The 11,038-nt window shown below is 40.5% G+C and overlaps 1 protein-coding gene across 1 annotated transcript in view; it reads right to left on the bottom strand.

Annotated features, from left to right (window-relative positions):
* Nucleotides 1–3,477: 3,477 nt before the first annotated feature.
* The window catches only part of LOC136871863 (uncharacterized), a 94,607-nt gene continuing 87,046 nt past the window's right edge, over nt 3,478–11,038 (bottom strand). The window contains exons 2-3 of the transcript XR_011018045.1: nt 4,740–4,990; nt 3,478–4,626 (exon numbers count right to left, since the gene is read on the bottom strand). The gene's annotated coding sequence lies outside the window, so the exon portion shown is untranslated. The remainder of the gene's footprint in view (nt 4,627–4,739; nt 4,991–11,038) is intronic.

Genomic DNA, 11,038 nt, shown 5'->3' with positions numbered 1-11,038 from the left:
AAGACTAAAAATAGAATATGTCAACATCATATGTCTGTCAGATTGAAAAATTAGAAGAGAGATATTTAAAATACTTCAAATATAAAAAACTGGCTATAATCCATGTATGGCACACTATAGTGATATCCTTTAAATTTTGGAGTGGAGATGTTCACAGACAGAAGAATGCAATAAAATTTCTTTTTAAAATTGAAAATTATGCTATTGATAATCCTGAATTACCATCTGGCTTCATGGCTAAATGGTTAGCGTGCTGGGTTGGCCTTTGGTCACAAGGGTCCAGCGTTCGATTCTCGGCAGGGTTGGGAATTTTGCCATAATTGGTTAATTCCCCTGGCATGTGGACTGGGTGTATGTGTCGTCTTCATCATAATTTCATCCTCATCACGATGTACAGGTCGCCTACGTGCGTCAAATCAAAAGACCTGCACCTGGCGAGCCGAAGTCCTTGGACACATCCCGGCACTAAAAGACATATGCTATTTCATTTCATCCCAAATTACTGACTCTCTTAAATTTCTGTGAACCTCGCTTCAATTCCAGAAATATCATAACATTTTAAAATGAAAATACCAAGACGTGTGCTCATGATAACTTGCCGGTGAACAGGCTCTGTAGTATCTTCAACACTGTCATTCAGAAAAATAATGGCCTTGACTGCAGTCTGCCAGTACGCAAGTTTCTAACTGAACTTCATCGTGCAATTGTATGAAGTCATAAAAATAGGAGAAAGGTAAGGTGAAATTCTATAATATTATGCTTGTACATAAATTGCTTAATTTCTTTTGTCTTTTTACGTGTCTTGTTTTTTTTCACCATATTAATATAAAGCTCGTAAGTTTTTCGAAAAAATCTTTGATAGATTTTATTAATATTATAGGTGATTAGATAAAATTAAAATTATAGTTTATATAACTTGGTTGTCACTGTAATTGGGACACTAAGTCCTGTAGCATGAAATAAATAAATAAATGAATGAATGAATAAACTTAAATAAATAAATAAATAAATAAATAAATAAATAAATAAATAAATAAATAAATAAATAAATAAATAAATTACTGCAAGGCATTATGAGGGCAGACCAAATATAAACAGACTTTATTTAAAATTTATTGCATCAACCAAAAAGAAAATATAAAGATCACTTTTCTACATAGTGTCCTGCCTTAATACACATTTTCTCCATTGGATGGGTAAGTTTATGATGCCATCCTGATAGAAGGAAGAGGGACATATGCGGAGCCAGCTTCGCACAAACTCTTCTACACTTGCATCATCATCCAACTGCTGTCCTCCTAGGTCTTGCTTGAGTGGTCCAAACAAACGGTAAGTTGCAAGGTGATAAATCTGGACTGTACGGAGGGTGTTCCAGAGGTGTCCAGTGAATTTCTTCCAGTTTTTCCCGTGTTAATGCAGCCTTGCATTGTCAAGGAAAACAGTGACATTTTGGATTGGTTGCCGGCGTCGCTTGTTGTGATACGCAGCTTTTGCTTCATCTAGAAGGCAACAGTAATAGGCTGCATTAATTGTCCTCTGTTCGTAAAGAAAATCCACCAGCAAAACGCCCGTGGAGTCCCAGAATACGGTTGCAAGCACCTTTCCAGGAGATGGGCGTGTTTTGGTCTTGACCGGCTCTGCTTCATCTCCTCGCCGCCATTCCATGCTTGCTTGCTTTGACTCTGGGATGTAAGGATGCACCCAAGTTTTATCACGAGTCACAATATGACACAAAAAATCCTCTCCTTCCTTCTCATAGCAACACAGATGTCTCTGACAAACTTCCTGGCATAAAGTTTCTTGTTCCTGGTTGAGGAGAGGACGGACCCACCTGGCAGACAATTTTCTGAAATGGAGTTCATCTCGGATGGTGGTTTGAACACTTCCATAACTTATTCCTACCGCTAAAACAATTAGCAAAATTTTTATTTGCCGATCTTCACCAATAATGTCACAAATGGCAACAATGTTGTCTGCAGTGATGCTTGTCCGTGGCCTCCTTTCATGAGGTTCATTTTCCACAGCTTCTCTTCCTGCCACAAATTTTTTAGCCCACTCATACACTCGAGTCTGTAAAGTGTTTCTTGCCCAAACTGTGCGCAGAGCTGTCTCAAAATTTCAGAAGGTTTGGTGCCCTCTTTTGTGAGAAATTTGATAATGATGCATTGCACAAGACATGTGCATTTCTTGCTCACTCAAAGCATACCGAAGCAGCCCAGCTCTCCACCGTCGTTTGTGTGTGCAAACCCCTTCTCCAGACACCCCCACCAACATCCTGGCAAAGCCTCACCTCAGAATTATTATTGACAGCAGCGATACATTCCAATTCCCATTTAAATTTAATCTGCCTTCATATTATTCAGCTTAAAACTGTGCCTGGTAAGGTTCTGTCATGTAAGGTTCAAGGTTGTGTGAGTTGTTTGAATGGATTCTCGATCTTATGAAATTTGTGCTAAGGGTCAGTATTTTTCCAACAATTGCAGCGCAATGACGATATGCACTTAATGTATTCCAACAGTCATAAAATTTGCAGCGCTAATCTCTCAAACATTTCTTTACATTTATATTGAATGGTATTAACACTTATTTGTAAGCTCCTTCTGTGGATCAGTAGTAGAGTGCCAGCCTCTGGATCCCCAGTTCATGGATTCAAACTCAGCAGAGGTAGTCCGAATTTTGAAGAGCAGGAGAAAGTCCATTCGGCACTCCATATTATATAATGTCAGCATGTTAAAGATCTCTAGTGGAACATTAGATGTTTACCTGACAAAATTAATTTAAAACTGGGCCATAGACCGCACAACAAAGATCCACTTCTCTGCTATCAAGTAGAGTAAAATGGCATGTCAATATTGATAAGCAGGCAGCCTAGACGGTGTCACATGCATTTGCCTGAACTCACATTGTGACTCTGCGTGAGGAAGGACTGTCCATTCAGAACCTATCCCAAGTGATCGGGATGAAACATATTGATGAGAGGATTTGGATTCGCTTCCAAAAAACTGGGACCTGGAGGATTTGCCTCGTACTGGATGACCACGGCAAAAGATAGCTGCTCAAGACCAATACCTTTGGATTCGGGTCCTCAGGAAGCCTAGTGACATTGCAATCCAGCTGCATGACTTTTTGGAGGCCACTAGCATGGCTGTTACACTACAAACCATCTGTAATCATCATGTGCACTTAATGTATACCTGCACATAGTAGCTGAGGCCATATTATTATTATTATTATTACTTTCTTCAGCTTGTCCCAATTATTTCTAGGGTCGCTGGAGCCTCCCAGGCTCATTTTGGCTTTGGCCAGGGGTTTTAAGACTGAATGCCCTTCCTGATGCCACACGATTGAGATGAAAATCTCGACCCAGGATTGAACAGGATTCAAACTGCAGCCTTCTGGGTGGGAGCTGCTGCTATTATTATGTTTTTTTTTTAACCAATGATGGGAAAAGTACAAACAAAAAATAACTGGCTGAAATTGTAGATGAGAAATGTATTATTCAATTACAAATTACTTTTTCAACTTCTCAGAGACTCTCTCCAAGTAAACCACCATTTATATAGTACGACAAATTAAAAAATGAAAACAAAAATCAATTTGTGGATAGCTGCCTCTTTATGGGAATCTTGAAAAATATTAAATCAATAAATAATAGACACTTTAATTCAAAATATTATTGAAATACTGTTTGAAAAACTAATTATCGTCAAGATAACCCTCATGTAAAGGCAGCTATCCTTTTTATATTTTCTCTCTCCCCTCTCTCTAAAATTATAATTACAATTACTCTACAGAATGCCAGTCAAGGATATCATTGACTTTTTTGTTTTTACATGGGGCAGGATTGATATCAAAGTTCGCAAACACAAAATACACACATCAAAGAAATGAATATTGAATTTTCACTACCGCATTGATATCGAAATTGACTTTCAACCTATTAGGTCATGTTACGTACATTTAGTACGTGTAGAAGCCACAACAGGCAACTTGAACACACTCTACAGTGTGATGGCAATAGTGCCAGACCTGTAGCTTAGATCCTTTTCAACAGAACAAGGATCACCCAGGCCACCACAGCTCAATTGGTAGAGCAACTGACGTGAAATCGGAAGGTTGTGGGTTCAGATCCCACTGGGGTCCGGTTGGCCATTTTTGTTCTGTACTTAACATCTCTTCTACATGTACTAAATGTATGTAACATGACCTAACAGGTTGAAAGTCGGTTTCGATTACATAAAAATAAAGTTTTGCACCACCACCTTGTCACGCATACATGTAATGCCGGGGAAACCCTTACAGTTTTCCTTCTTAGGCATCTGCATATCGCATAGCGCACTCTTGAGCACTGAAGGTTGGAAGAAGTACACATAAAATTGGATAAACCTGTCAGTGTGTCAGTGTGCCTTGTAGGACAAACACACCATTTGCCTGAACTCTCTGCGTGAGGAATGTAGCCCAAGTGATCGGGGTGAACCATATTGATGACAGGATTTGGAGTCACTTCCAGAAAACTGGGGGCCTGGAGATTTGCCTCGTACTGGATGACCACGGTCAATGATAGCTGCTCAGGACCAATACCTTTGGATTCGGGCCCTCAGGAACCCTAGTGACATTGCAATCCAGCTGCACGACATTTTGAAGGCCATTAGCATGGCTGTTACACCACAAACCATCCGCAATCATCTTCACAACTTGAATCTACATAGTAGGTGCCCATGGTGATCACCCCTACTCACCCAGCAGCACCGTGGTACCCAGTACAGATGGGTGACAGAGCATGAAGGTTTGACCCTGAATCAATGGCAATGTATCCTCTTCATGGATGAGTGTAGGATCGCCCTCAGCCTTCACAATGGGTGGAGCCTTGTGTGGATATGGCCTGGAACCACTGAATGCCTCACAGATCCAGCAGATGGGAGGGTCCATCATGGTTTGGGCTGAATTCAAGTATGGCTGCCAGACTCTGCTCATTAATGTTGAAGGCAACCTGCGAGCAGAGGCATATTAGGACACTGTCCTTACACAATTTGTACTACCTTTCCATCAACACAGGTTCCAATTACAGGATGACAATGCCAGAGTGTATTGTGCACGCCTGGTAACTGACTACCACCAGGAGATCAGGATCATTTGGATGGAGTGGCCTCCATGTTGCTCAGATCTGACTCCCATTGAGAATGCTTGGGACCAATTGAAACAGGCTATCTGAGACAGCAGGAACCCTCCACATACACTGGCATAAGTCAGCAGGAATGCTGTTGAGGAATGGGACAGGCTGGACCAAGGATGCCTAGATGAATTGGTGGACAGCATGCTTCAAATGATGTGGGCCTGCATCAATGCCAGAGAAGGTGAGATTTAATTATTTTTTTCAATAATGTAACTTCTAGGTTCTTCAGTCTGTCAAAACTAATTTATGAACAGATAAAATTTAGAAAATACCTGAAAAAATAAAAGGTAATAACAGATTATACTTGAAAAAAAAAAACAACAATTAAATTAGTACAGTGAGTATAGTTTAAGACTTCACACTTCTGCTCACAGGCCGCAGGAATCCCCAAGCGAGCATCATATGGCTTGCTTCAAATAGTGTTGGTTACTGTGTGTATGCTTCGAATCAGTGTATCAATTCATTCAACTGTCCATTCAACCTGTCTCAGTCTCATCCTTGGCGTTCACAATATGAAAGTGACCGAGGTATGAGTGATGCTAGTAATACCATTCCTTATACAGCCAGTCCCTGTTATGAATGGTGTGAAAATATCACTCATAGGGTCAGTTGGTGCATGCATTTCAGTGGGCTTGGCAGACTGATGTGCAACTGCAACTTCTGGCTTGGTGAGGAAAGCAATGGGAAACTACCTCACTCCTCATTTCCCTAGTATGCCTCTTCAGTGACGCCTGGGCTATCTATGATAGCTTTTGGTGGAGCTGTGGAGGATCAAAACAGCCTTCTGGCTGAATACCCAACATACATCACTGTGAGGAAAGGTTTTGTAACATCTAAACTTGATGCTAAAAGGTGGTTGCAGGAGAAACCTGAATCACGAGGCTGGATGATATTCACAGGAAAGCAGTTCATAGAATGAAGACCAGATGGAAGCAGTGAGCGATGTATGTTGTTGCTGCTGCCTATCAGTACACACAGATGTACTAGGAACGGTAACTCTAACGTGCCACGTATCGGATCACTGTATCAATTCAGTAATGTGAATAGAAATAGAATCAAATGAATCGATTCAGTAAAATGAATAGAATATCCCATCACTAGTGTCAAGCTTTTGACATAATAAAAAGTCCTGACAGCTGGCGTAGCAGTTTGCTATTAACCACTGTAGTTTTAAGGTTTGTTGTGAGGTTATTATTGCGATGGTTAAGTACTCTACAGCACAGGGAATATTTTTGGCAGAGTGTTATTTGTACAAGAAAAAGAAACCAGTTAATAGGTGCCATAGAAAATCTCATAGACAATTTTCCCGGTTTGAAAGTACCATCAAATGCTATGTGTATAGTACTGGTTCCATAACTAATAAGAAAAAACAGTGAAGGAGAACAGCTCTCACACAGGAGAGGTTAGAAGATATACAGTCAAGACTTCAAGTCGCTTCAGAGAGTAGATCAGGAAACTGGTATTTCACATTTGTCAGCACATAATGCAACAAAATTATTACATTTATGATTTTACCAGACACATTCAGTCCATGACATACAGCCTACAGATTTCACTGCAAGAATAAGATTTTGCAAATGGCTAATGAATAGTGTCCAGCCCTGTAGTCTAGATGTAGCATGTCTGCCTCTCACCCAGAGGCCTTGGTTCAGTTCCTAGCTCAGGAATTTTTGCCTGGTCCTGGGGGTTGGTTCGAGATCCACTCAGCCTCCGTGATTATAACTGAGGAGCTATCTGATGGTGAGATGGCAATCCCAGTCTAGAAAACCAAGAATAACGATCAAGAGGATTTGTTGCACTGACCATGCATTAACTCGTAATCTGCAGGCCTTCAGGCTGAGCAGCGGTTGCTTGGCAGGCGAAGGCCTATCAGGGCTGTGAATAGTGTCCATGATGGTATGTCGCTTCTTATGAGTGAAAAAGCATGGTTTCATTTGAGTGGATATGTCAATTCAAAGAATCTGGGATACAGAGAACCTGCACATTTAACAGCTGAGACCTCTGGATAGAGTGAAGGTTGGTGTATAGTGCGCTATTAGTGCCCAATGAATTATTGGTCAGATTTTTTTTCACGACAGTATTACTTCCAACCGTTATATTCACAGCATTCTCGAACTATTTTTTTGAACTGACTGAAGAAGAAAAGAGGTATGGCTATTTCCTGCAGGATGGTACGACAGCCCATACAGCGCATAGCTCTATGCGACGGATGCAAGAAGTATTCGATGATGATCAAATCACCGGCAAAGGCCTATGGTCCCTTCGTTCATCTGATTTAAGCACATGTGAATTTTATCTCTGGCGATCTCTCCAAGGAAAAGATTACAGGAATAATATTCTGGAACTGCAGAAGAATAAAAAATTGAAATTAGGAACACTGTGCTTTCCATCCGTGTGTTTCTAAATCTCATAAGATGTGAAGCTAGCATAGCAACTCAGGGAGATAACTTCAAACATCTGTAAATACTGGCGAGTTCAGTTTCATTCACTAGTTCATTTATTTATTTGTCCTGAGTATGTATATAGCTGGTGAGTTCAGTTTCATTTGGTTTCTGTAGGTGTAATTATGACGCTTCTTTGATGCGATTATGTCCGCTCGCCATTGTGAGCATTGCACTTGCTGTCACCACTTCTCTGCGATCCTATGCCTCAGTACTCTGTTATAAAATCTTAAATTATACTCCCTATACTTCTATTTTTCAAGAGAATCCTTTTATACTTTTCTGTACTTCTCAGTATGATATAGGTCTCTATTCATCTGTACGTTCTTCTGACAAACAAAAAAGTTAAATTCCTGTAGGAAACATGGTGACTAAGTTCTCAGCAGGAGAGAGGAGTATAAAATTCCAATGGAGCTGGCTATGCAAGTTTCAATCCTTGGCCTATTCAGGTGCAAAACTAGGAGCCTTTTGTAAGTACTGTGTAATATCTTCATCTGATTTTGGAAAAGGGAAGGCAGTCATATTTTCTGATTAAAACTCCATTTAAGAAATGGAAGAATGCCAAGAGTTTAGAAACCATGAAAACAAGGAATATCACAAAAATGCCTGTATACTGCTGAAGATTTTCTCTCTGTTTCCACAAACATAACTAGGTGAGTTATTGACCAAATAGGCAAAGGCACGAAAAAACAAATACTGAGGGGAAAAAACCCTCCAATTAACAAAACTGCCTTTTCAAATTCACACAGGTGACTGTAAACTAAAAAGACATCTTACATATTGTGATGCTAATGCAACTTATATCATTCCAAGGATACAAAATGAAATTCTTGAAGTATGTGGACAAATTATTACCAACAATATTGTCAATAACATTAACGAGTGTTCTATTAGATAAAACTGCAAATGTTTCAGGTACTGAAAAATTCTAATATTAATAATGTTATTAGTTTTATGTCTCACTAACATTTTTAACGATTTTCAGAGATGCGGAGGTGCAGGAATTTTGTCCCATGGGACATATTCGAACACTTTGAAATATCACTGGACTGAATCAAGTCTCCATTCTTTACACACAGCAGGGAGTCCCAGCTCATTGGAATTACCTGAGAGGGCTTTAATCCTATGAGGTTGCAAAGCAGTTGGATGCGCAACAAATAGCCTCTCCAATTGCAAAAGTCAACCTCACCTTCCCGTGATGCTCCCTGTTATCACAGACGAGGCTCTGGCGACCGAATATATGGCAGAATAACTACATCATAATTAAAGATGCAGTAAATGGCATCCTTTCCACCCGTAACATCTGAGGTGGGAGCAAGTGTCAAGGCTTAAAGGTGGCAGCCCCACCATGACACTCGGTGAATGTGGGCTAATAACTCGCAGTCGCTTAAAACTAACTTATTAAAGAAACTAAGAAAAGCAGCCGGATAGATCCTAAGATAATGACCTTTGGCTTGAAACATGACATGAAAATTAGATTTTGGAATGTCAGAACACTGTATCAAACTGGGAAACTAACACAACTTGCTACCAAGGCAGAAAGGTACAGACTGGATATCTTAGAAGTTAGTGAAGTAAGGTGGAATACATTTGGGGAAAAAAACAGATCAGATGTAAGGTTTTTCAGGCGTTTGCTCTATTAACCAGCGTTTCGTCTTAGGTCTGACACTAGACTCCTCAGAGTGGGATGTGTCAGACCCTACCCACTGACGCTGGGGTGTATGCAGGTGAACTTATCAGAAGCCCTATATAAGAGGCACAGTCTGATAAATGCATACGGGAGATAAATCTCCACAATGGAATTATTGCCCGCCTAACAATTCCAAATGGAAATTGTAAGTTCCCAAGGAGGGAATTAGATATTTTTCTACCAATAGAGCATGTCAAAAAACAGATCAGATGTAAGGCTTTTCAGGCGTTTGCTCTATTGACCAGCGTTTTGTCTTAGGTCTGACACTAGACTCATCAGAGTGGGATGTGTCAGACCCTACCCACTGACGCTGGGGTGTATGCAGGTGAACTTATCAGAAGCCCTATATAAGAGGCACAGTCTGATAACTGCATACGGGAGATAAATCTCCACAATGGAATTATTGCCCGCCTAGCAATTCTGAATGGAAATTCTAAGTTCCCAAGGAGGGAATTAGATATTTTTTTGTTTTTTGACATGCTCTACTGGTGGGTATGGTCTGACACATCCCACTCCAATGAGTCTAGTGTCAGACCTAAGACGAAACGCTGGTTAATAGAGCAAATGCCCGAAAAGCCTTACATCTGATCTGTTTTTTGACAAGCTCTATTGGTAGAAAAATATCTAATTCCCTCCTTGGGAACTTTTAGAATTTCCATTCGGAATTGCTAGGTGGGCAATAATTCCATTGTAGAGGTTTATCTCCCGTATGCAGTTATCAGACTGTGCCTCTTATATAGGGCTTCTGATAAGTTCACCTGCATACACCCCAGTGTCAGTGGGTAGGGTCTGACACATCCCACTCTGATGAGTCTAGTGTCAGACCTAAGACGAAATGCTGGTTAATAGAGCAAATGCCTGAAAAGCCTTACATCTGATCTGTTTTTTGACATGCTCTTTTGGTGGAAAAATATCTAATTTCCTCCTTGGGAACTTAGAATTTTCATACATTTGGAGAGTTAAGAACTTTGAGGGGACAAACATTCCTCTACTCTGGTAAGCCAAATGAAGACAACCCACATCAGGAAGGAGTGGGATTTCTTATAAACAAGAGATCAAAGAACAGTCTGATGGATTGGAAGCCCATCTCATCAAGGATTATCACTGCAAGATTCAAGGGGAAAATCAGGTATGTCCTACAGAAGAAGCGGAAGCAGATGATAAGGCTAAGTTTTATTCAGAACTACAGAGTACCATTCAGGCAATAAACAAAAGGGACATTGTGAATGTTATGGGAGACTTCAATGCCAAAGTGGGCTCTGAAAATCTGGGTCTTCAACAAGTAATGGGGCAACATGGACTTGGTACTAGGAATGAGAATGGAGAACTTTTGGTAGACTTCTGCGCGAGCAATGAACTTGTTATCGGTGGAACCCTATTCCCTCATAAAGAATGCCATAAAGTGACTTGGATTTCACCAGACCAGCAAACTCAAAACCAGATTGATCACCTGGAAATTAGTAGAAGCTGGAGAAGGTCTCTTTTGGATGTCAGAAATTGAAGAGGTGCAGATATAGGCAGCGACCACCATCTAGTGACTGCCATCATCCGAATTAAGATTGCAACTGTAAAGAGGTGATTTGAGCAACAAACGGAAAGGTTTCTTGTTGGAAAGCTAGAGGATGATAGAAGTAAGGAACAGTTCAAGCTTGTCCTCAGTAACAGACACAGCGGAGGAGGTACTTGGCTTCAAGAACATCAGGAGGAAAGATTGGATGACATCAAATACTTGGG

The sequence above is a fragment of the Anabrus simplex genome, chromosome 4 (assembly GCF_040414725.1).
Source record: "Anabrus simplex isolate iqAnaSimp1 chromosome 4, ASM4041472v1, whole genome shotgun sequence".
NCBI lineage: Eukaryota > Metazoa > Arthropoda > Insecta > Orthoptera > Tettigoniidae > Anabrus > Anabrus simplex.
Note: the sequence above shows the minus strand (reverse complement) of the source record. Positions and strands in the feature narration are given on the sequence as shown.